This window comes from Branchiostoma floridae, chromosome 18 (genome assembly GCF_000003815.2).
Source record: "Branchiostoma floridae strain S238N-H82 chromosome 18, Bfl_VNyyK, whole genome shotgun sequence".
Lineage (NCBI taxonomy): Eukaryota > Metazoa > Chordata > Leptocardii > Amphioxiformes > Branchiostomatidae > Branchiostoma > Branchiostoma floridae.
The window spans coordinates 15,180,176-15,206,757 of NC_049996.1; the positions used below are offsets into that span (position 1 = coordinate 15,180,176).

The following is a 26,582-nucleotide window of genomic DNA, read 5'->3' on the forward strand; positions in this document are numbered from 1 at the left end:
GGGACATGTTTAAAAGGGGTGAGATCTTCTGATTTTTTTCATCAAGGTTTTGAAATTATTGTAAAAGCGAACCTTAACAGTTATAAACAATAAAAGACTTGGAAACTATAGTAGCAAGCAAGTATTACTCTTTCCCATAAACTTGACTTATTTTGGCAAATGACCTCCTTTAGTGGCATTCAGAAATATCAGATACAAACACTAGATCATAATCATGATAATCTATGTATCAGTCAAATATCTTAGTCTATGTCAAAACAGAAGACATTCATGAATCCAAGAAACAGTTAAGAAGAAAGCATTTCTTACCTTATAGCTGCTCCTCCATTCTTTTAAACCCTGGTCTAAACTTGGCAGATGAAAACAACGTTCGGATTGCTTAAGAATCCTTTTGTCTATCCAATGACATTCTAACTCACAAAACTATTGCTGATACTCCCTTACACTAAAGTGTGCACTGAAGAATTAGATTCTAAGGGTTGTGCCATTCTACAAAAGGGGGCCATCGATTCTCAACAAAATCTGACATTTTTTCCATCCCCCTTTGGAATCTGAACACTTGTTACCTATGTCAAGTAAAATTGACTTTTCCAACAATTCAAACAGTTTTCAAACGCTGTGTAATTTGATGTTAAATACATATGTTAAATACACATAAAATCATGGATGCTACCATTGTAGAACCACTGTCAAGGACAGCTCAAATACGAGACCAGTATCTTCTTACAAACAATACTGTGTCGACTTCTCGCACCAGCGGAGCAGAAAACAGCTTCCCTTTTTGGTCCAGTTCCGACTTGCACTTTACATAGGTGCGATCAAAGGCCTGGCCACACTGCTGAAGTCTGGGGGAGCCATCAGTGTGTTTATGTTCATGTCCATCAAGTAACCAAACTACCCTCCACTGTCAACAGACATGGCAGGAGAGGAAGTAGCTACTGGGTAACCTGTGAGATCTGTAAATTATCACTGCAAGGTACCCTTAGTTCCCTGGACACTGTGGCTCTTAGGTTAAGGTTCAAGTGCTTGATATTCAACATTCACTATTGTCTTAACTAAAAAGCCAAGATAGAGGAAACACATTATGGAATGTCATTGTTTCCCAAGTGGTCTCTTGTTGTAACAGTTCTTGTTTCTGTCTTTCTTTCAATCATCTAAAATGTTTCCCATATTTTCACTCACATTTTATTGTCTCATTCCATTGTTAGGATTTTTGTTAATGTAAAATTTGTCAAAAAAGAGAGGAAATACTAGAATAATTACAAAGGTATGCTACTTTCTAACTGTGGTAAGGACACAGAAATCAATTTGTTCGTTCTTGGACTTAATAAAAATGAAAATATGTAAAATATGTTTTATAACTGGAAAAACATAGTAAAAACAAAGCCCGACTACCAGGTTTAAGCCATGGTGCGCTCAGTTTTTTTAAGTGAATACTGTCTTATTCAAGTTTTCCTCAGAGTCTATGCCCGTTGCTTTTATGATGTCCACTTGTTATATTTTCACTTTAAAAAATTCAAGAACCTACAAATTAAATTGGTGTGGCCTAAGGTAAAAGGCGTTGCCCAAATAAAATTGAGACAATAAAAAAGTAAACTTTTTGGATCAATTTCAAAAGAAAATGTCAACTCCTTTTAGACAATTGAAGGATAGGCCCGACGTGACAAAAGAGTTCGTTGACCCCAACAAACCTACCCCAGGAGCAGTCCAAATATTTATTCCAGGAGAGAAGACTGTCAACAAGCAAACGATACAGGCCACTGGGCTCCGGATCCCTTAATTCATGAGAACAACAGTCCTACTCTTCAACCTGGTTTACAGGGAGATTAGCTGAACCCAGAGTGAACTCCAGGAGTCACTGATTCATTGGTTGTAATGAGTAGTGCTTTTGTTACCCAGATCTTATTCCAAATCATTAAAAATGCAGTCAGAGATACGTTACTAATCTACAAATTTGTGTTGGATTGGTCCGAAACTCTTCAACGCAGCATTACGTTTACTGGTTTGTAGTCCTATCTCATGTACTAATGCACAGAAATATACACGATTCAGTAAAGAAAGCTTCATTTTTATACAATGCGGAACAATCCTTGTCTTACAGAAGTCCTATACTATATGTTGCAGTTCTTGCCAAGTTTGATAGAAGGCGCACCAGCATATGCAGCTAAACAGTGCCCTCTAGTGGCTGACTTTATCACTGCACTTTCATTAAAAACATTGGTCAATCTGAAACCCCACAAATTCCTGAAGGGTTGTTTCTGTTAAACATGATAATCTAAGGATGTCTCGTACGGAAATGCTAAAATAAAGTACTTCTATCTTTTTTTTTACATGTAAATGCCTTCTAGTACTAGATATCATTTTGGAGGTACAGGGCTGGTTACCTGGGCTGTCTACCTGGGCTGGCTAACACGTCAGGCTACTCAAATACCCCCATTCATAGCCCCAATTCTTTTTTCCACTCTCACACACTACTTTGGGGCGAGACTAATGGTATTAAAGTATTGTATACAAGTAGCTTCAAACAAGGCTGGAGGGACAACATTCTGCATTTTTACAAAAATGTTGCCTTTTTAGTTCTACTTAATTCCAAACCTTTGAGTACCAAGATCCAATATAATCAATTATTACAGCTTAACATTACCCCATCTCAGGGTTGAACAAGTTTTCTAAAATCCACTTGTCCTATCGGGCAAGCACATAAAAAATGTACTTGCCCGAACCAATTTTTCACTTGCCCAAAATTCAAATGTCACTGTTACTAGCATATGCATTTTCACTTCCAGCAATGGAATTCTCTTCTGTAGACAATTGCTTGATGTCATGACTGTAAAAATTAACAAGTATATCAAAATTGCACTAAAATCAATGGAAAAATCTTACTTGCCCGATCGGACAAGTGGGGTTGGACATGCACTTGCCCGAACAGCACTTTCACTTGCCCTGGACAATAGGGCTAGTGGGCTTGTTTATCCCTGCCCCATCTTCTCCACACCTGTGCCTATCCAGTAATATTTCTCCCACCCCTGTTCTTGATTACACAGAGGAAGTAGATAGTTCTGGCACTATTCCTTCCTACTGACCCACTACAAGGTCAGTGCACAAGAAACCTGCTCAAACAAACACGTGAGAATTCTCCTTTGTTTCGCCACAGTGAGGTTCCTTGTGTAGGTGGGAAGTTGATCTCTTGCAGGCCGAGCTTCCCACACTTGGAGAACCTAGGATCATGTTTCTGTGCCACCGTGAACTTCAGGGCTAGAAATTCCACCAGGTCCTGCATATGCAGGTTTAAGTGCAGGTAAAATTGGAGCTGTGCAGGTATTTCTGGTGTCTACCTGCACCTAACTTGCACTCAGGGCTCGAAATACCACCTGCATATGCAGGTTGGTGCAGGTGAAATTGGAGCTGTGCAGGTATTTCTGGTGTCTACCTGCACCTAACCTGCACCTAACCTACACCAGGGATCAAATTTTCAAAATACCACCTGCATATGCAGGTTAGTGCAGGTACAATCAGAGCTGTGCAGGTATTTCTGGTGTCTACCTGCAGTCCTGCACCTAACCTGCACTGGTCCATGTACTGCGTTTTATACATATTAAATGTCATATGATGTAAGTGTATATGGATTTTTATTAGCAGCATTGGCTGTTACCACCTATTAAATGTAAGGCCACACCAATTTAATTTCTTGGTTCACGGATTTTTTCATAAAAAATATGGAGCAAGAGGGCGAAATAAAAATAAAAATAAAAATTGTAGAATGGTTGGGGTAAAGGTAAGGGCTAATCCAAAACATAAAGAATAAAAAGTTTTCAGATTGAAAAAAGTACAAAAACACTATTACTGTACAGTAACAGCACCTGTTCATTGAAAATTACGAAAGTAGTGTCAGTTTTTATGTTTGCTACACCAGAAAGTTGGTGAATGGTTTCATTAATGGTGAAAATTTGCTGAGTGGTAATTTTTATTTTTATTTTTTTTTCCCCAAAAATAGGAGCGAGCAAATCCGTGAACCAAGAAATTAAATCCTAAGGCCACACCGATTTAATTTCTTGGTTCACGGATTCGCTCGCTCCTATTTTTTGGGAAAAAAAATAAAAATAAAAATTACCACTCAGCAAATTTTCACCATTAATGAAACCATTCATCAACTTTCTGGTGTAGCAAATTGGCCTTTATATTATAGGCTCCTTAAAGCGTGGGTACAGGTGCTGTTACTGTACAAAAATAGTGTTTTTGTACTTTTTTCAAGCTGAAAACTTTTTTTCTTTATGTTTTGGATTAGCCGTTACCTTTATCCCAACCATTTTACGATTTTTATTTTTATTTTTATTTCTCCCTCTCGCTCCATATTTTTTATGAAAAAATCCGTGAACCAAGAAATTAAATTGGTGTGGCCTAAGTATAAAAGAAAAAATAGCAATGGCTCCTGAACAATTTTGTATGATCCAAACTTTCTCAGAGTGGTGCAGGTAAAGTTTGTCTGGTGCAGGTAATTTTCAATGTTACCTGCACCAGTGCAGGTATGCAGAAAAAAAGTATTTGGAGCCCTGAACATCCATGAAACCCTCTAACTTGCGGCATGATCAAAGCTTAGGAAATATGGTAACCACATTTGGCCTTTCCCTTTGAAGACCTCTCACACCCATAAAATGACTCATATGTAGAAACATTCATGCCACTCAAGTCCCAAACGTCTGCCTTTTGTAGTACTTAACGCTAGTTCACCTTTATCCGTTGGGTAACTTATATCCGTTGCTTTTAAAAACGTGGTATTAGGGGATATCACGTCGACGGACGTTGGCTTAAAATTGCAATATTTTCAGTACATTACAGCTTAAAACTACCACCCGTTGACTTGATGTGCCTAAATGCACTGTTTTGAAAAACAACGGATATGGATTACCCCGCGGATAAAGGTGAACTAGCGTTACATGTACAAGCATGACAAAATACAGCATTTTGTTATCAGAAAAAAATTCAAAATATTTACAAACACTTATGATCTATAACCTTGAAAATACCATCCTAATAGGACTTCTCAATGCTAGTATTGACCTAATATAACCAGGTTAGCCAAGAGTTGTAACTCATACAAATTTTGACCTTGACCCCCTTGACCTTGAGATACAATAACAATGATTCATCTACAGTCACTGGAAGTTATTTCTGTACTAGGAGCATAGTTGACAAACAAACTAATGGATACTAAATTTGAGCACTTAAGGAAGCAATACTGAGAGTCTTTTTATCGAAGAGTGAATACAAGCGAAGATGGTGTATCTTTTGCAAATGACTAGTGCTGTGACAGTAAAGGGCTCCGAGACTGATCTTTGGCACTAAGTGGGTTAATGTTTCTTCAATCAATGTGCAATAGGGGTGGGTACCGGTACAGAAAATACAGGTCTAGGTCCGGTTCAGGCCCAGAGGATCAGGTCCAGGTCCGGACCTGAACCTGGACCTGGTTCTGTATGCGACAACTTGTGAATGGACGATACTCAAAACAATGGTCCATTTTGCTACAAAGAAATCTGTTTTGTATAGTATTCGACTCCCACTGGCGTTTGAAAATCATACAAGGCTAACTGCCTCTGTTCGATTAACTGTAAAAGTTGGTAAAAACGACTATGGACTCTACTCTGCTTCGTTCTTGTTATTTGCCTAGACCGGTAACCCCGAAAACGTGTTAATGCCTGATCATATAATCAGTTCATTTTCCAATTGATCCATCGTCCGGTCCATAGAATTTTTTCTGGACCGGTCCAATGAGAAAAACCCACCCCTAAGGCCACACCAATTTAATTTCTTGGTTCACAGATTCGCTCGCTCCTATTTTTTGGAAAAAAAAAATAAAAATAAAAATTACCACTCAGCAAATTTTCACCATTAATGAAACCATTCACCAACTTTCTGGTGTAGCAAATGGGCCTTTATATTGTAATGTGGGTATTATTATTATATTGCAGTTATATTTTTCATTCATGAAGAATGGGACAAACATAAAAACTGACACTACTTTTGTAATTTTCAACAAACAGGTGCTGTTACTGTACAGTAAAAGTGTTTTAAAAGTTTGTACCCTTTTCAAGCTACAATCTTTTTATTCTTTATGTTTCGGATTAGCCTTTACCTTTTCCCCAACCATATTTTTATTCGCCCTCTCGCTCCATATTTTTAATGAAAAAATCCGAGAACCAAGAAATTAAATTGGTGTGGCCTAATGTGCAATGTGACAGCCAATATACCATAGGACAGTTTAGGGGGTTGCATTTATCACAGTGACTGATGATGATGATGATGATTTATCCTTTTGGATACATTTATAAAGCTGGCAGCCACACGTATGAGGGACATAGCTTCAGGAGCTAGCCACAGGCTCTACACGCAAAAGAACCGAACACTCTTTAAGTCTTTGCTCTCCAGGCAGATTTACCAGTGGCATCAGATAGTATCAAAGCTGACTAAGGAGTACAGCTGGCCAAAGGGAGTCATCAGCCACCCATAGCCAAACACATTCCTTGACCGGCTTCACTCCTCTTGCAGCTTTTGATACCGTACTATCTTATGCTACCATAGGATCTGCTTGGAGATTAAGACTCTTGTCAAGAAGAGCTGGGGTGACTTGGTGTGTTAAGGGCTGACGTCAGAGTTGCGTTGCGCGGTAGAGGGCAAAAAATGGGAAGACGATTTGGGTGTGACTTAAAATCCTTGAAAATCCTTCTTTTCCTTGAAAATTTTTGCCCAATCTGGAGACTTTTTGAGTTAGAAGAGACAGGTAGGGTCTAAGCTTTCCTGTTTGGGTCAAAATTTGTTCAGTTCAGCAGTTCAGCTGGTGTAAGGACAGGTTTTAGTTATAGGGTGCTACTGGTTGTATCAGGAGGGAAAATGGGTCAAAGGTGAGGTTTCTTTCATAGAGCGAGCTTTTCTCCGAGAATGAGCCAAACAACCCTCTGTTTTCTTTGAATGCTTATAAACTAGACCCAAGTGACTTTCTGGTGGAGAAGAATTTTAAAGATTGAACTATGGGTTAGTACTTTTTTGAAGCCTTCATTCAGTGTATTTCAACATGCTTGTCAATGGGCAGCCCTAACTTCGATGTCTGACCTGTACTGCCCCCCACCCCCATTTTGCATTTGAGGCCTTTTGAACCATAAAGCTGTCTCAGATTTGCTGAAACCATGTTGCAATATCGTATACAAGAGATTTTGTCAAGTGTGGACCCAGTTTTGTGCATGAATTTCCCAAAAATGTAGCAAAAATGTGATATTTTGTGATTTTTTGCAGCATAAAGTATGTGCATGCATGTATTGGAAGCTGTCAGGAATAACTCAGATAGCATAGATTACTACAAAAGTGGTATGAATTCAATGAAAATGATGGACTTAATGATGATTTAGTCCCATGTAATTGTATGCCTTACCAATTAGGACCTGTCAATCATAATGTGCCCTACTGGTGTTCACCCCCCCCCCCCCAGCAACACTGAATTGGATACTTTTTGATCCTATGAGACCCTAAAAAGAGGAGCTATTGCAAATAATACTCCTGAATGTAGTACAGGGCAATACTTGCTGTCCATTAAACAGGATTTTGCTGTATGTAGGGACATTTCAGCTGTGTAATGTTGTGTTTTGTGTGTACAGTTTGCCAGTTTCATTGAAACAGCATTGTATGAAAACTAGTAAAAAAAGTTGTAAAAAAAGAAAACCCTCTATTGAAAAGTTGCAATTTTACATCAGAGATGTAGAACTGACTATGGTTAGTAGTTATTAAGACTTGCTAAGAGATAAACACCTATGGATTTTGGAAAAGTCACATGACTTTTGGTACACTACCCCACTGCTTTACATGCCTTATTGCATGGGGTAAGCTGTGGTGCACTGGGTATAGATTTGGCTCTAAATTCCCAAGGGAGCAATCAATACAGTTCATCTTTGGGAAACGCTATCGCATCCCCTCCCTGTATCAGCTGGGATGATAATTTTTCCTCAACTCCCTTATTCGGGTACCCAGTAGGGCTGACGTCAGAGTTGCGTTGCGCGGTAGAGGGCAAAAAATGGGAAGACGATTTGGGTGTGACTTAAAATCCTTGAAAATCCTTCTTTTCCTTGAAAATTTTTGCCCAATCTGGAGACTTTTTGAGTTAGAAGAGACAGGTAGGGTCTAAGCTTTCCTGTTTGGGTCAAAATTTGTTCAGTTCAGCAGTTCAGCTGGTGTAAGGACAGGTTTTAGTTATAGGGTGCTACTGGTTGTATCAGGAGGGAAAATGGGTCAAAGGTGAGGTTTCTTTCATAGAGCGAGCTTTTCTCCGAGAATGAGCCAAACAACCCTCTGTTTTCTTTGAATGCTTATAAACTAGACCCAAGTGACTTTCTGGTGGAGAAGAATTTTAAAGATTGAACTATGGGTTAGTACTTTTTTGAAGCCTTCATTCAGTGTATTTCAACATGCTTGTCAATGGGCAGCCCTAACTTCGATGTCTGACCTTAAGCTGAAAAACGTGAGCTTTGGCTAGGCCACATTATGCTGATACAGGTAGCTATCAAATCAAAGCCGTACAATTCACCTAAGGCCCAATCTATACACAGTTTTTGCCGATATCTGCGGAGATGTCGGGAGGGATCTGGAACGTTGGCCGCGGGACACCAGTGGCACTTGCACATGAACAGCTATAGAGCCTAATGAGCCCACATTATATGCTAATGAGCCCTCCCGAAGTCGGGACACATCTACACGCGCGCGGAAGCTGTCGGGGACCCCTAACCTTTCGGGAGAAATTTTCCCGATATCTTTATATGGCGATATTGCAGCTCCATCTAGATGCTGAAAAAAAACTGTCAGCGAGAGGTTGTCGGCTCGCCGATATCGGGAAAAAAACGTGTCTAGATCGTGCCTTAGATCAGCTGCTTTATCCTTAGCCTTCCACAATACTCTGTATTTTCGTCCATTAACTCAGCGCTTTTAAGAAGTTTGGTGGGCTCTCAAGGAGTAGCTCTCCTTTAACATGGAACAATTACTTAATCAACAACAAACACACAAAACCATTTAACCAGACGTATAAGTCTCCTAGCAGGACATTCACATCGGTCGCAACTTTTCAAAGAAACATACATCCTACAAGCCTTATATTAGCAATACTTACATTCCACCATAGAAAAAAGGTCCGTTCCGTTAGCACAAGTAACAAAACTGCTTCTCTTGGTTACAGGCAAAACTGTCGCAAGAAAATTTCACAAAACACTAGTCTTGACTCTAATACGAACACAGTCAGACTCCCAAAGGTAGCAGTACACAGGTAGGGATATATACCCTGGGGTAACCCAAGAACCGCTGTATTCATCTTCATAAAAATAGCCAGGATTTCATGTCAATTGTGAGGATCTGCGCCGTGCAGGGCAGGTGCTTTGATGTGAACGGGCGTGCAGTTGTCCCGTAAACTCATGTTTTGTGCGCGGTGCCCACGATCTCACTCAGCGCGTAGGAGGCACCATGTCCTGTATTATTTTATACACAAAGCTTGGACAAACACTACCCATGCAATTCTATCTGCCAGTCACATTATCGCCTGGTTCTGACTAGTCCTTTATGCTCTACGCAATGACGCACAGAGGGTTTCCATTTTGTTTAACAACAAGAAGGTGAAACTCAGTTCCAAAAGGAATAATGCCATGACGTCGTCAATCATTTCATTGTCAACTTTAAGAAAGGGTTGTTAAGCCATGTTTTGGTACTCGAGATTTGCTGTCGAAAATTCCGGCTATCCAAAAATAGAATCGTTGAAACCGAGAAGACCTGAAATGTGGACATAGATCCAATCTTTGGATCTCTCGTCACCTGTTGAAAGAGTGCTTGACAACAACGGCTCTAAACAAACAACTTGTAAGTAGGTCGTTTGCAAGTACTAAGAGGGTCTGTCATCAACAGTGAGCTCATAGTGATGAAATTTCTTTTCTATCTCTCTAAAATCATCAGCCCGCTCGTTTCTCTGTATAACAGGCTTTAGGGTTGTGGTAATACCCCCCTCACATTAGGCGCGATTCGATCGGATGACGAGTCTGCGAGCTCTAATTTACGGGGAGGCATGACCCTGCTGCCGATGAAGAAATGGCAGAGTTCCCCCCTTCCCGTCAGAGCCATGCCTCCTCGGAATTTAGAGCTCGCAGACTCGTCATCCGATCGAATCGCGCCTGATGTGAGGGGGTATTAGGACTGTGGCCTGAAACCTTGGCAGGTCCCCCGCTTATGCATAACTTGCATGGAACAGGAGATAATCAAAACTGGATGTTTTGCTGCAGTGCCAGTGCACGGCTGCTAGGGGGCCAAAAACCTAACCATTGAGGTCCCATCAACACTTACCCATATATTTAGTATCAAGACAATCTACTCAGGCTTTCTACAGTTAACATATTCACAGACACACACATATGAACACTGCCAAAAACATGACCTTCCATACCAAGGTAACTACACCAAGTTTTTGATGATTTTGAGTTCAAACAGTGCATTCTAAGGTATTCCAAGAGGCAAAAATACTGTTACAGATGTCACAGTAGAAGACTGTGACCACAGATGACCTAGTAGTATCCCTGGTCAATCAGAATTTCATGCTTGTCAGAGGATTTTCTTCCCAGTATAGGGCGTCCAGGGGCATCAAATTTCTTGTTATTCTAAGAAAAGTGCGTCCAGATGACGCGTTGACGCATGCCTGGCTAAAAGCCTGCCTTCCATACCAAGGTAGCTACACCAATCTCATCTCACTGGATATTGATTCATGTTAAACTACTCCCAGGGAGACAGGCAAGAAGATTAGTTTGCACAATTTCTTTCCAAATTTCTCAGGCTCCATTTCTTGGTACAACTATGAAATTTAATACTATTATCGATGAAGATTATACCCCAGGTAATAAGATACTCCAGTAATAGTTACTCAAGCAACTGGATATGATTTTATTCATGGAAATTTGGCATATAAATGCTATTATTACAATAACTGGAAATTTGATATTCCATCTTTAATACAAACTTCCCGGTTATAAAAGAATTGATAGAAATAGGACCTAATTTTCTTTAATCATATTGTAAAATTGCTTACTTTTTCATAAATAACATGTACATTTGTTCAATGACACAAAATCAAATTTACCTTAGGATTGTGTTGATGTTTGGCTGGAAAAATCAGACTGTTGCAAGTCAGAAATTCCTTTGGAACAATTTAGATTACAGTGAAACCTGTCTATAGGGGTCACTCAAGGGACTGACCAAATTTGGCCCCTATGGGCAGGTGGCCCCTATAGGCAGTATAGCCAAAAAGGTACATTTCACCACAAGCAATAAGTGACAAGGCATTCAGCTTCCACTGAGATACTGAGTATTTATTGACATATTATTAAGGTTATACATTTAAACTAAATATGAGTTTAAAACAAACAGTTTAATCAAATAGATTTGTATTAACTACTACTGCTCCCTTATTTCTGTATACTATTAGTCAAAATGTCATTAGCTATTAACAGAGAAGACAGTGTACTATTATTAGACATTAACACTAATCTGAGTCCGACCGACACCTGCTCCGAAATCAGCCGCTAGTTGACGGGGGGACTTGCCGTTCTCGGAACGCCGAATGCATGACCAACGTCAATGCGTGTCCCTCGGGAGTCGAAGCCTTTGACATCGTATTTCTGAGTCAAAACTGACAGACATTTGCTTGGTTCTCTTGTCTTTTATACAGTTAGAATTGTCTGAACACGAAGTCAGCGCCGCCATTTTCCTTTGTTCCTCGATCTGACTTTTCTGGGTAGCTTGGGTCACAGCGCGGGTCACAGCGCGCGTCTTCGGCAACTTTGCCAATCGAATAGACAAATCGTGTAAATTCCGCTAGTTGCCGGCAAAAATTAGACGTTCAATCACTGCTGATCACAAGTTCATAATCATTTCTAAACATCAAAACGCCACAAAAACTTTCACTTGTTCACGAAGGCTCGGCTTGACTTGTCTGCATGCGCCATTATGCCAAGGTGGTCACGTCGAAATAAAACTGTCTCTACGTAGGCTTATTTCTTTGACAAAAATCCAACTTCGTCTAGTTCTTACATAAATAACGTTGATTTAATTGATTCTTATCGTTTTTATACCATAATCACCGTATTTTGTGCTATAAATCAGAATTCTTGTTGCCACATTTTACCTTGGCAAAAATGGAGTCGTCCACTGACCCCAATTGACCTTGTTTATCTGCTGAGGCGGCGCCATCTTGGAAAATTTACGCAAATACAATTCCGATATTTTTGGCCCGCGGAATACGAAAATTAGACCAGCGTACATGGATTTCAAGAGCCTATAACATCAGATACATGAACGGACGGTCTACTTGTAAAATCTGTCCATATATTCTTTCAGTCTGCACAGAAATGACGATGTAGAGAAGGGTAGAGTGCAAAGACTGAAAGAGTCTGTGACGAGAAAAACGCCAACAACACGTTGGTGGAAAAACTTCGCATAAAATCACATAATTTTGTAAAATGTTTCTTTATTCAATGTTTCCTTCGTAAATCGTCCAAGTTGAGCCTACATTTTGCTGATGTAGTGCAAAAATTGAAAAAAAAGTGAACCCCGCGTGGGTTTTAGCGCGGCGTAATGCGGCCGGCCAGTCGCGCCGGTGACCGCTATCGGCAGTGTTGGCATAGCGGCCGGACTGAAAATCGGCTGGCCGCGACCGCATTCGACAGGTGACCGCTATAGACTATTTCTTAATGCTTAGGTCAATGGGAAAAATCCAAGGGACCGGCAAAAAGTGACCGCAATGGCCAGGTGGCCCCTATACTCAGGTGACCCCTAAGGCAGGTTTCACTGTATTTTCAGAACAATTTATACCTGTCGTTCTGGTGACGCTTAAAGAGAAGAGTGATTGATGTCACTTGAAACTTCCGGAAGTAAATCTCCATTTTTCCCCTGCTGTAGGGATTGAATTGTACTTGGATATTGTTTACCTGGATGTCTAACCTTCACAAACGTATACCTGTCCAAGTACTATACACTATGATTGCCGTTAAAAATGGAGTAACAAACTGGATATGCAGCTATCTTACAGCATGGAATAGAATATAAGATAAAGGGAAATGCTGGACAAGTGTACATGAAAAGAGACTGCTGTCAATCAATTCTCACTAGCCAATCAAACTCGAATTTCAGTGATTAAATTACCCTACATAATGTCATCACTTACCTCTTCATTCTGTGATGACCTCCCCACACACAGACATTTCAAAATATACTTAAACATCTCCATCTTAGCTGCGTCTGCGTTACACCGTTCCTAACAGAAGATATCTTACCTACGACTGATAAAATAACAGGAAACGGAGCTGAGACAATCTATCCTGGGAGAAATCATGTCAGACTTTAATCATTGCATGACGCCGGCGCAATCTAGTTGTGGGATGCAGCATAAGGCCACACCAATTTAATTTCTTGGTTCACGGATTTTTTCATAAAAAATATGGAGCAAGAGGGCGAGATAAAAATAAAAATTGTAAAATGGTTGGGGTAAAGGTAACGGCTAATCCAAAACATTGAAAAAAAAAAGTTTTCAGCTTGAAAAAAGTACAAAAACACTATTATTGTACAGTTACAGCACCTGTACCCACACTTTAGGAGCTTATAATATAAAAGCCAATTTGCTACACCAGAAAGTTGGTGAATGGTTTCATTAATGGTGAAAATTTGCTGAGTGGTAATTTTTATTTTTATTTTTTTTTCCAAAAAATAGGAGCGAGCGAATCCGTGAACCAAGAAATTAAATTGGTGTGGCCTAAGACGTAATTTTCCTCAATACTATTTCACTTTCACTTTATTTCTTTTACCAGCAATGTACAACTCAGGTCAGACTAGACCTGCTTTAAAAACAACACAATAAGTGAATAACAATAATGGCATATTTCGATAACAACATAGCTGTAAAAATAGTATTACTAAGCAGTATCATAAGTCAGTTGGTATTTAACTGCCCTGAGCTTCGTAAGACTATAAAAATTTAAGCATGTATAAAGCAAAAAGGCAGAGTTTATACAGCGAAGGATTTTGCGTATGATGAAAAACTGATGAAATACATTACTGTAAAATTAAGTTCGCGGGGATTTAATTTCGCGGTAGCGGGAAAATGGACTTTTCGCGGTGGTTTTAATTTCGCGGTAGCACCATGCACTGTATGCTCTTACTGTTATGGAAAAATGTTTGCGGTGGTTTTAAATTCGCGGTGAAGCGGCCACCGCGAAATCCGCGAACATTAATCCACCGCGAACATTTCTGCATTTACAGTATTCTTTATCCAATAATAACATGTTGATATAGAAAACATCAAATGTATTGATTGACAATAACAGCATCCATCTCATAAAGGCGCCTTTCTGACAATATACATGTACTATATAGAGCTACGGTGACACCTTTGACTCTTGATTCAATCTATGTTGTTTTTGTAAATCCCTTGACGCGCAAATGATCCTGGCATGTCATAAATTTCAACTTACATGCACTTAACAACCTTTTCTAGCTAGTGCTAGATATGTGATGAATAAGAAATAAATGATATTATACATTTACAGGAATTTTGAAAGAATGGTACATTGAACATTTAAACTGTTTGAAACAGTTTGGGTTTCATAATGTTCAAATAGATTTTTTATCACAATCTATGCAAGCCTTGCCTAGCCAGTATAGAAGAGGGTCTGCATGGGGGTTCTCGCTTTATGCTGAATTCTGTAGAACCTCCTAAGTATTAAGCTTAAGTAAAGGAGGCAGTTATGAGATAGATAAACAAATTACATGAATAAGACAGCTTTCCCTGGGAATAACGGGAATTTCAAATCAAATTATGACACTCCACCTTGGGGAAAAGGCACAGGTGTACAGTAGATGTTAACCTTGTTCCTTTCTTGTTATAACGCTAGTTCACCTTTATCCGCAGGGTAACCTATATCCGTTGCTTTAAAAAAACTGGTACTTAAGGATATCAAGTTGACGGATGGTAGTTTCAAACCACCGTCCGTCGACTTAATACCGTGTGGGTAAACACAATGAATAAAGGTTACCCTGTGGATAAAGGTGAACTACATGTAGCGTTATGCATTTTGGATGAGTGACAATGATTCGAACTTCCAACCCGAGGTCTAGAGGAGGGTTCCTTAACTGGACCATACAGAAGCGCAGCTATAATGCAGGGTGACAAGTTTTCTAAAATTCACTTGTCCTATCGGGCAAGAACATAAAAGATGTACTTGCATGAACAAACTGTTTACTTGCCCAAAATTTAAATGACATTTTTCTGTGTCTTTTCACTTCCAGTAATGGACTCATTCTTTACTATTGGCTCTATTTGCCTGTGTTAACCATTGCTTGATGCAATGACTGTGAACTAGTAACAAGTATATCAAAATCACACTCATGGAAAATTCTTACTTGCCAGATCGGGCTAGGACATGCACTTGCTCGATCAGCACTTTCACTTGCCCTTTCACTTGCCCGGGACAATCGGACTAGTGGACATGTCCAACCCTGCAGATGGTCGCTAACATGCAGAAATAAATGATTCGGGCCATGATTTCATCCTGCTGAGGCTTCTGCCCAGGAAGTCCTCTGACAGAGCTGGAGTGCTGTCCAAAAAAATTTTCTGGTTTTCCCCAAAGATAACTTTTTCATGGATGGCCCTGAAGTTGAATTGTCAACTCCCTTGACACTTTTTTTGGCACAAAGTAAATTAAAGGCTGTCACCAGCTTTAAATTTTTTTGTCCCAGTCATTGTATGTTCAATGGGAGCCCATGTTGGTAATTTTCGTTGTTGAATATGTCATTTTAAGCTTATGAAAATAATCATTTTTTTTTGTCATGTCAGACAAGCAAATTTAGCTCCGGATATGTCATAGACACAGTCCTGGCCTGAACTGCTCTTAAAGTACTAGTAGTTTCAAGGCCAACAAGCCTAGCTTTCTGTCCCACTCATTGTTTGGGAGCAGATGTAGTTGATTTTCCTTGTTAAAACTGTCATTTTAAGTTTAACATGCAAAATACATTTTTCATCAGTTTCGGGCTTATATCAACTTCCAAGTTTTTTGACAGTGAGGGTGAAATTGTTGTCCAACCCTACAAGAAAATTTCCATCCAAGGACAGAGGGCCCTGGGTACCATCTTTACACAGGTGTGGTTACCGTTGTCATGGTTACAAGCCATAAAAGCCCAGGGATTGTCCTGTTTGAAAGGACACCAGGACTGAGACCAGGCAAATGTTTACCTGTTTTGTCCATGTCCTATTGGGACTGTGGGAATGGCCTGAATTCTCTATGGTGACATTTAAAGACTTAAAACCCAGTAAACTCATGCAAAGCTTTTGTGGTCTGGAGACTGAAATACTGTAGGGTATCTATGGATCAGCTTCAGACAGAATAGTTACTGTGGGATAAACAGTAGGAGTGATATTGAGATGGATGAGCACACAAAATGGAACACAGACGTTTTACGGATGGACAAATGAATGGATGCTTATAGCCATTTAAATAAACTGTGGGTAAAGTGTGGGTAGATGGGTAGAAGTGTCTCCAGCTTTATTTGTTTCTTTCAGAAGCCTACTCGAGCACAGGACCCCCGTTTTACGTCCCACCCGTAAGGCGATTTTGTGGAATGCTTCATGAGGCTACAGCATTCGGACGTCCTTGGTTGGTCTCCCATCCAAGAACTGACCGGACTACGCGTTCTGAGTTCCGAGATCGAGGGATCGGGCGTTCCCAACGCGCCACCTGTGGAGCCTGGTAGAGGCTAGAAAAACGAAGAATCGCTCAAACAGCCCTTTCACAATGACACACTCTTTTCATTTCCAAGTGTATAATTTGTCCTGCTGTGCTCAACCCATGTCATGGTGCAGGCTCATCCGCCACCCAATGGGCCATGACAATTCTCACCAGGGGGGTGACAGGACACATTTATCTCCACTGTAGCCATGCTTGCTACAGCAGCCCTTCTCATTACACTGTTTAGTCACACAGTAGGACCCCAGAGTTAGCACAGAGTCCCATGTCACTCCAGGCATAGACCTACTATTCACACTTGCAATATGAGCTTACTCAGTTACTGCTGGAGTAAAATTTCCCATTCTACTAGAAATTTGAGGATTATACTGAAGGTGAAAAAGTTTCAGAAAACAGTCTGAAATTTGTGCATGTTGTCAGAGAAGATAACAGCCCCAAATTTGTGCAGGTTGTATTGGAAACTACCAGCTCACCCAGAAAAGATTGTCAGAGTTGAAGATATTCAGAATATTTTGTGGTGAACGCGGACTGAAAACTTATCAACATCCAACTACAACTAGAACCACTGACTCTTGATTTTCACCCAGCATAATATTCAAGTGCTGCAAATCTATACAAGTTTACGGAAGATCTTTTTCTTTCTCTATGTCTTGCCCCGCTCTATTAATTCAACTCCTAATGAATACATTCATACATTCATGAAGTATTTGATGACCAATTTCATTCAACTTCTTCACATCGAAACCATGATGACTATGTAAGCTGCAGTTATATGGATCACTCCAATCCATAAAACCTTAAATCCTACTTGGGACAAGCACATTGCCATGGTAACTCCCTTCAGCGCAGCAGGGTCATAACCAACAAATCTCCCAGCCTGAAAAGTGCTGACAGCTCTGATGACCAGAGCAGGAGCAGGAACAGCAGGAGCTTAATCTCCAGGCAGATTTACCAGTGGCATAAGATAGTATCAAAGCTGGCTAAGGAGTACAGCCGGCCAAAGGGAGTCATCAGCCACTGGTAGCCAAACATACTCCTATGCCGGCTTATTACTAACTCCTCTGGCAGCTTTTGGTACTATCTTATGCTACCGTAGGATCTGCTTGGAGATTAGCAGGAGTTAATCCTATACTACTATTAGTACTTTGTGAAGATACTGACTGCTCAGCTGAAGAACTGCCCAAGGCTATGGAGGATAGGGAAGGATGGAGGAAGAGAGTCATGGCCGGCCGTGCAACCAGCACGCCCGGATGATGATGATGACTATTAGTAATATAGCATTAAATTTAAGGTATCCACAAGCAGACACAAGATCAACAATGAACAGGGCAATCAGTGATGGCAGACTTCACCATTTCATGAATGACTGAGTGAATGAAAATGAATGAATGAATGAATGAATGGACTGAATGAATGAATGAATGAATGAATGAATGAATGAATGAATGAATGAATGAATGAATGAATGAATGCACCAGCTATTAATCAATATCTTTAGTGACTGCCTCATAACAATACCCTTTAATAATGGTATGTTGAATGTCTACCCTTCATGACCAGTGGTACAGTGCATCCTATGCCTTGCTTTCATGAATGTCACATACAGAGAGATACAAATAACACAGGTGTAGTATATAATTTTCCAAAAACAATGTGGTTCTACAATGAAGGCTTTTGTTCTTAACGTCCTGGGAACTTCACACAAAAGCAATCCCAAGCCTAATGTTTCATAATAAACACTGGAGAGGAAAGTCATGGAAAATGACAACAAATTAACTGGAACTCCTGTATATCTGACACCTTGGCTGGTATATGATATGTCTTGACCTTGGGACAGCGGAAGACAATATTTATCCACAACCCGCATGACCTATGTGAATAAAGTACCTTAATTCACTTTGTCTGTTTCACGGTCTGAGAAAACTTATAAACTAAATTTTCACGGTCGGTGAACGAATTATTTGTTATTCGTCACCAAGATGAATTATTTGTTATTGGTAATGATAACTTCACGTTACAAAAATACATTCTTATCCCCAAGCTAATTGAACTTTAGTTGCACATGTATGTTGTTTAAATCTTTGTCAAAAGCATTCTCATCAAGTTTATGCCATGAAAAGTCGAATTTCTCTTCCATCCCAACAAGCAAATGTCTATCCCAGAATGGAAGGTCCTGAAGACAGTCCTGTATACCTGTAAGTTAACGCCAGGTGTGTTTCCAACATTCCGGACCTGAAGGGAAACCACCATTACCGTTCCTGCCATACCTGAACCAACTCCTACTTAACTTGGGTGTATGTACACCTCAGTGCACCTGAAATTGGAGATGTGTACCTGATTTTTGACTGTGGGTGCACCTAGAGATTTGTGTAGGCTACAGGGGAAAGTCTGCTTTTTGTACACTGGAAGATAGAATATCATTGAAAAATCGAGTATCAGAAAAAGCATAAAAGCTTTTGTACTTTTACTTTAATTTCACATATGTAGAAGTTTACAGTTAACTTTAGAATTACAGAATGATTCAAGTTCTGAAGAGAGGCAACAGGGCTTCCAATTATTTTTGCTGACAGTCTATTTTATTCTATGTTGAGCAGCCAAAAGACTTTCTTCTTCTTCTGTCATACTCATCAGTCATCAAGTCCGAGTACTGACAAAGTTCTGCTTCCAGTATTCTCTGTTGAGCATCACCTCAGTTAGTTCTTTTACAGATAGACCAGTTTCAGATTCAATAAATTTCTTTCTGTGCATCTAAATTTCTAGGTTAGATCAAGGAGCTTTAATCAACAGGTGTTGGTAGTTCCCAAAACTGAATTTCGTGCCCTTCACACAAGGCCATGTTGATTTGATTATATGGATGACATATCCGGGAACTCCAAAACTGATGCGAGCGAGCAAATAAAAAAAAAAAGTTTGGCCAAAAAAAAAGTTGCCTTCATTATGAAATCAAAGAGGCCAGGAAGGTTGAACAAAGGACTGAACACACATAGTATGGTATACCATGATCCTCTGAACCTGAATTTTCTGTACTGGTACCTCTCCCAACCAACAATAGATTATATTTCTTTCCGTCCTTTCACATCTTATTCATTGACTTTAGATTCATTTTGGCATTCTATATATGGCATTAGTTATCTGTTTTCTGATACTTTTTTTTCAATCTACGGAGCGAGCGCGGATGTCATCCATATAATCAAATCAATATGGCCTTGTGTGAAGGGCACGAAATTCAGTTTTGGGAACTACCAACACCTGGGCTTGAAATACCCACTTGCCCACTTGAAAATGCAACCACATTTTGCTTTGCGCAACTTAATTTTAAACCCAGGTTGCACATTGAGCAACCTGAAATTTTGCATTAATTTGGAACACTGCTTTTTCCCCACCTACATGCATAAGCTTTTATATTTATTTTTTGATAACATAAAACATATTTCATAGTTATACATAACTGGAAGAAAAGATTATGGATAAGTAGCTGATTTGAAGAAAGTAACAATTTGAAAGTGGGGCGACCTGAAATGTTGATGGCACAACCTGGATTTTGGCTCAGGTTGCCACTTGGACAACCTGGCTGAAAAAAGTATTTCGGGCCATGCCTTCACATAAACTGATTTTCAGCCCTTCACGTGACACTTCACTCCACTCCACAAGCAGTCTCCACATGCCAGGGCTCACCACTGTATACACAGGTTAGCTCACCCTGACTTGGGAGGTCTGGGGCCAGACTGTAGGAACCTTTCACAACATTCCACAACTTCCAAACACTAGACTGGAGCCCAATCCTATGTACACCACTTACTCTCTATCCGAAGAGCTATCTACCGCTCAAAAATCACATCCTTAGCATGTCCAGAACACATAATGCTACTTCACGACACAAACGAGACCGACCCACCGTGGTCAGTTCTGGAGCGTGAGCCAACGTGTTCAGACCTCTTTGCGTCCTCTCCGTAAATACCTAACACTACAATAGTTTGAACATCTTACAACTTGAAACCACTGTCCGTCGACTTGATATCCCCAAATACCGTTTGGGTAAACACAACGAATATAGGTTACCCCCCCGATAAAGGTGAACTAGTGTTATACCAAATCGGAAAGTTCTACTGTAGTACCATAGGAAGCAGCTAGGTGGCTTTGAATGTTAAATTTTGAGAAGATATACAAAAGTTTTGACCAACCTGTATAGCAACTGCGAACTGCTTATTTGGTTGGACGGCTACTAAAACGTCCTCTTCGGCCTCGATACAAAAAAACTTAAGGGATTGAATGCTTCTGAATATGCTAATACCTAGAATGCCAGATCATAAACAATCACTATCAGAGTTAGAGGCTTATGATGTACAAAAAACAATCATCCTACCAAACAACCCAACACAAATCATCATTGTCTAAAAGTAACCACAAAATGATCCCTAACCATAGAAACAAATCCATAGTTCTCTCCTGTGATATCATCCAACAATAGATCAAGCAACATTTCTGAGAAACAGCTTCCGCTCTATTCTTTCTCTAGAAACTATTATAGCTGTTCCAAGAATTGAGCCAAACCCATTGTATGCTTAAGCTCTGTTTAAAACAGAAATAATACCTTAATTGTACCTTCTTTAGCTGATCTAAAAGCTGCTAAGTTGTCGAAATCTTCATGGACAAAGCATCTCTAGAATGACCTTTAACCTAACTGTTTAAGTGATAATTTACTCAACCTCTATTAGCCTAATAGCTGCAATAGAATTTTCACATGTTGAGTCATCTAGTAATTAGGTAAATAAGTGTTTGTTATACTGGTTAAAAGCTCATCAGATTCCTTCAAAAAGGAGTGTCGCCTTAAATGTCCTTGATTATAGGCTATTAGCTCTCCCGCCTCTGCTTCCATAGCCTGGAGGCGAAACACTTTAAAACATCAAATCAAGATTTACCGTGACCAGTCTATCTCTTCTGTTTCAGTCAATTGAAGTCGGTTTGTCGTTTATACAGCATGTTGAAATATGATTTGGTTTTGGAAATTTTTACATGCGTTGTTGCTGGAAAATACTATTATAGTTCACACATGTGGCTTGGACAAAATTGTTCAATGAATGGAAAGGTAAAAGGGTGTTACACCATCATGATTCACTCAACTGAACAACCTTTCCATAGTAGTCTTACAAGTTCTGCAACGTTACCTACTGCCGTCTAATCTATTCAAACTAAAATAGCATATATAATAAGCTTCATAGTATGAAACTACCAATGCTTGTCTTCTTTTTTATTGATAATATTTGTCCTGGAGAGAAATATATAATCTCCAAGCAGATCCGACGGTAGCATAAGACAGTATCAAAAGCTGCCAGAGGACTGAAGCCGGCTTAGGAGTGTATTTTGCTACCGGGGATCTGCCTCCACTGAAACAGGGAGGAGCATTTCTATTCAGCAATGGTGTTGCTGCCCCACCCTGTTGCCATGTGCTAATTATTTTACAAGCGAATAACACTGGGACAAAGTCATTGACCAGCACATGTCTCAGTTGGAAGTTAACACCAAACAGGAAGGAGGGCAAGCACAGTTTGAATGGGAAACAATTGGATGTTAATAGCCTTTGTTCTAGCCGACTGGAGGCAGATCCCTGGTAGCAAAATACACTCCTAAGCCAGCTTCACTCATCTGGCAGCTTTTGATACTGTCTTATGCTACCGTAGGATCTGCTTGGAGATTAAGAAATATACTGGTCTTGAATCTTTCGGTCTGTACGAATATAGGTCAACTTAAAGAGTGAAAATGTTTTGATAATTGTTTCGCATACTTGCCTAAATTGCTAGTAAAACATGCCTTTGTAGAAAACAAAGCAGCGACAAATTGTTAGGATAACCTAAAGCTATGGACAAGCCAGTACTGTACAAGTAAGGACTGGTCCTTAGTCAATTAATAAGAATGAACAATTGAAGTTTGTTCACAATTTTCAATGTTGGCTGAGTTCTCTCCTTTCCATAGCAATCTACCTTCCTCCACAAACTCACTTTCCCAGCATAAGAGAATCCAGCCAATGTTAAAAATCGAGAACCAGCATACCCCTCTCACTCCATCCCCATAAAAGTCAGCCCCTTTTGAAGTCTACAACAGAGGCTACCATACAGTGACCTCTGGTAACCCCGGCACACTCACATGTAGGATAGCTACCACCCCAGGAGGCACAGTATATGGCCTATTGTTCCTCTCCCGTCACCCCACTTGACCTACAAGTTACTGATTGCCAATCTGCCATTGCTGAGGAAGTCCACCTGGCACTGACTTACTGTAGATACCTTTAAAAAAGTTCACAGTCCTTTCCACACCATTTTTATTTATCTATTCAGATTCTTAAAACAGGTGGGTGGCCCCTGTAAGTTACAGTGTAACTTTTGAAAGTTGATTTCCAAGGGAGCCCACCATACATGTAAAGCAAGACAAAACATGTTACATTTACACTCAGTTATTATCTCTGTTTCAACAACCCTTGGGCCACACAATTTTGCGCAGTTACTACAGCAGGGAGCTAGTCCACTGGTAGTGGTGTGTGTTCAATGTTCCATACTCTTTCCCGAATGCTGAGTGCTAAGCATTTGGGAAGCAGCATGCATGCACCATCTTAATTTTTAAGGTCTATGGTATGACCGGGGATTAACTTCATTTTGGGGATACTTCAATTTTGTGCCATGATGAAAACGAAGAATTAGCAGCTTTTTCAATTCACAAATTGAAACAACTGTAGTGATTCCATAGCTGGAGGTCGCAGTGAAAACTTGGGAACATAAAACTATCGCAGACACTTTGTAATTTACAGTAAAAGAAAAGTCAGTGACTCGCCGGTTTCTTCTATTGAACTCGCACTACAGTCATGATTTTCAGTGCTGTTTGCAATGTACACATATTTGACCTATGAAAATAGCACGCCGTCCCAACCCCCTTCTCCATTAATTAAACTATGATGTCATGCTAAAAGACTGCGGTCTCCGAGTTTGCACGCTATATATAGAAGATAACCGCTTGCCTTTTTTTTCTCTTTTACAACTAGGTCAACAGTCAATCACAAGTAACACTTGAATAGAATATGCAACCACACCCACTGAATGATATTTTCGTAGGTTTACGTATATGCAAAGATATAAAAGTATACTAGTATACACCATATCTTAGTGTTGGAAAGAAAGATAACAAAATGTCTGTCAAAGTACTTGTTTAGGAATTTGAAGTTGGAAATTTGGATTCATGCAAATTTCCAACTTCAAATTCCAGGTTTTTCTGACATTCTACTTTTATCTTATATGGTGCACCCAAAATGTTTGGTCCACCCAATTCTTTAGGTTGGGTGCACCAGGGTACCTAATCCCAAAAATGCATTTCGAACCCTGCAAACTTAAAGTGTTACAAGGACGTTGACCCCGTGAGTTCATGACCCCATCACCACAAAAGGCCTAATTTATTCCAAAGAAAAGATACGAAAAATTTGTCTGCCTATCTACTCAAACAAGAGTATTTCAGAATTCATACGCCGTTAAACAATGTGGTAGAATCCACATCTCCTACACTATATCCAACTCCCAAGTCTATTCAAAACAGGACCCAGGTACTTTGTAAGGGCGCGCTCAATAATCTTTTCACGAACAACAGGCTTTTTTATTTACTTAGGGATTAAGCTTACAAAGAGGGCGAAAACACGCAAGGCAGTGACGTAATTCCTGCATTCCAAAATCGTTGTTTTCGCATCCTCAAAGGAGGTAGGCAAACAACTCAAACTCTTTCACAAATTCTTTCCCCATATGGCCATCATTATGTGTGGGCTTTTTTCTTTTTCAAAATTACGCCCAACGCAAACGAAAACCGGTGTAGCTACTTTTTCAGCATGAGTGACTTTTATGCTGTTGTTCAATAGTCTGATTGATCCCAGGAAAAATATTGACTCACGGGAAAACATCCTGCATATACTGGTTACAGATGTATATGGTCAATAGGCTGTAATCTCCAAGCAGATCCTACAGTAGCATAAGATAGTATCAAAAGCTGGTAGAGGAGTGAAGCCGGCCTAGGAGTGTGTTTGGCTACAAGGCAAATGCACACCTCTTGGCTGACTACACTCCTTGGCCAGTTTGGTAATATGTTATGCCATTGTAGGATCTGCTTGGAGATTAAATAGGCCGCGCAATAAAAGACAATGACTCGAAATATAGATAGTCTGAAAATAGAGACCAGCTCACAAAGACACCTGTTGCAAAAATGTCTTAGAAAAAGTTTTCTGGTATATAGATTATCTGCTCAGTATGCTTTCAGCAAGGCCTTGATAATATGGATCTTTAACAATACTGTAAAAGAACAGTATCTAATGTAATGGGTTGAAATCTTCGTATAGATTTTCACGGCTACATGAATGAGTTCCCCTAAAAACACACATACTTTTCCGTCAAGATTATTGATCGATATTGATTATGGCATTGTGAACAGATAGAAGCGGAAGACAGGTGACTCCACGTCGGAAGTGCATGGTTTTCAGATTTGCACAGTATTGATTCAAGGGAGAGCAAATAACACCTAATCCGACTGTTTGCTACCGAACCTTTCTGTGTGAGGGAATCGTTAATGGCAGCTGTAGGGACAGTTTAGGGTCCTACTTAATGCTTACACAATAGATGTAAAAGGAAGGTACATGTAGTCTCACAACTTTTTTTCAGGCTATACATGTAGCTATATATAGGAGCAGGGGAATTTTATCCACTGTCTCTGGGACACCTTGTGCACCCTGAGTTTAGAAGTAAGTTGCACCAAGCAAAAAGCAGTTGCAATGTGCAAGTGTGCAAGTGGGTATTTTGCACGCTGTTATCAAGTGATACCAAGGAGCATTAATATTGTAGATGAGATAGCAATAAGAGGGCACGTTGTATTCCCTATCCTGGAGTCATTTTGATGTCCTAGAACTACATAGTCATTGTCCTAGATATATAGCTATATCAGTCTCATCTGATCAGAGTCATCTAATACTTACATGTAGTAAGGCCTCGGAAAAAAAATTGTGTTTCCTGTTTCAGTCCAGAAAACATTAGGGTCAGTAGGTAGGGATTGTCTTTTTTTCTTGTAATTTTTTTAGGCTGGCCAAAACTCTTGTGATACATATTTCAATCCAGGTGAACAAAGTGAACTGAAATGCATGAGGACACCTGTCTTTTGATGTCAAACTTTAATTTTGTGCATAATGAAACAGGAAACACAACAGTTTTTTTCTTAGGCCTAACTGACACACCTGTTACCTGTATCCGATGTCTACAATAGCAGGTGAGAGGGTAGGAAAATATTGGCTTAAAGCTGGGAACAATCCTCCTCCAAAAATAATAGGGATTTGCCATTTCGCTGCAGTGTTATTCTAGTAAACAGAGTTAACTGGCCTCTTGCAGAAACCGTGGTTTCCTAGTCACTGAACTTACATTTCTTATTTTGGGAGATTCTATTGAAAAATTTGCGTGACGTACAGGAAAGTTTCTGAACCCAATTATGTCATTTCCTTTTTAAACACTGACAATAATCTTGTTGTTTTGAGTACTGTAGCCATTTTGTTTGTGATGCTTACAAACCTTACAAGAGTTTTATAAAGCCTTACTCGTCATTCCGACGTTTTCAGTGCCAGTTAACCGTCATTTGAGTAGCATTCCTGCAGTACCCCCTACACCGAACAAGTGGAATGACCCTTAACCAGAATACCACAAGTTCAAACAAACTGTAACCACACTCTAACTACACTTACACAATATCATATAATATAGCTACTTAAACCCAAAGAATTCA

At 39.8% G+C, this 26,582-nt stretch overlaps 1 protein-coding gene across 1 annotated transcript in view; it reads right to left on the minus strand.

Moving 5' to 3' along the window:
- LOC118406137 (tensin-like) overlaps window positions 1-26,582 on the minus strand; it is a gene marked incomplete in the record, with an annotated part of 215,441 nt that overhangs the window by 186,939 nt on the left and 1,920 nt on the right.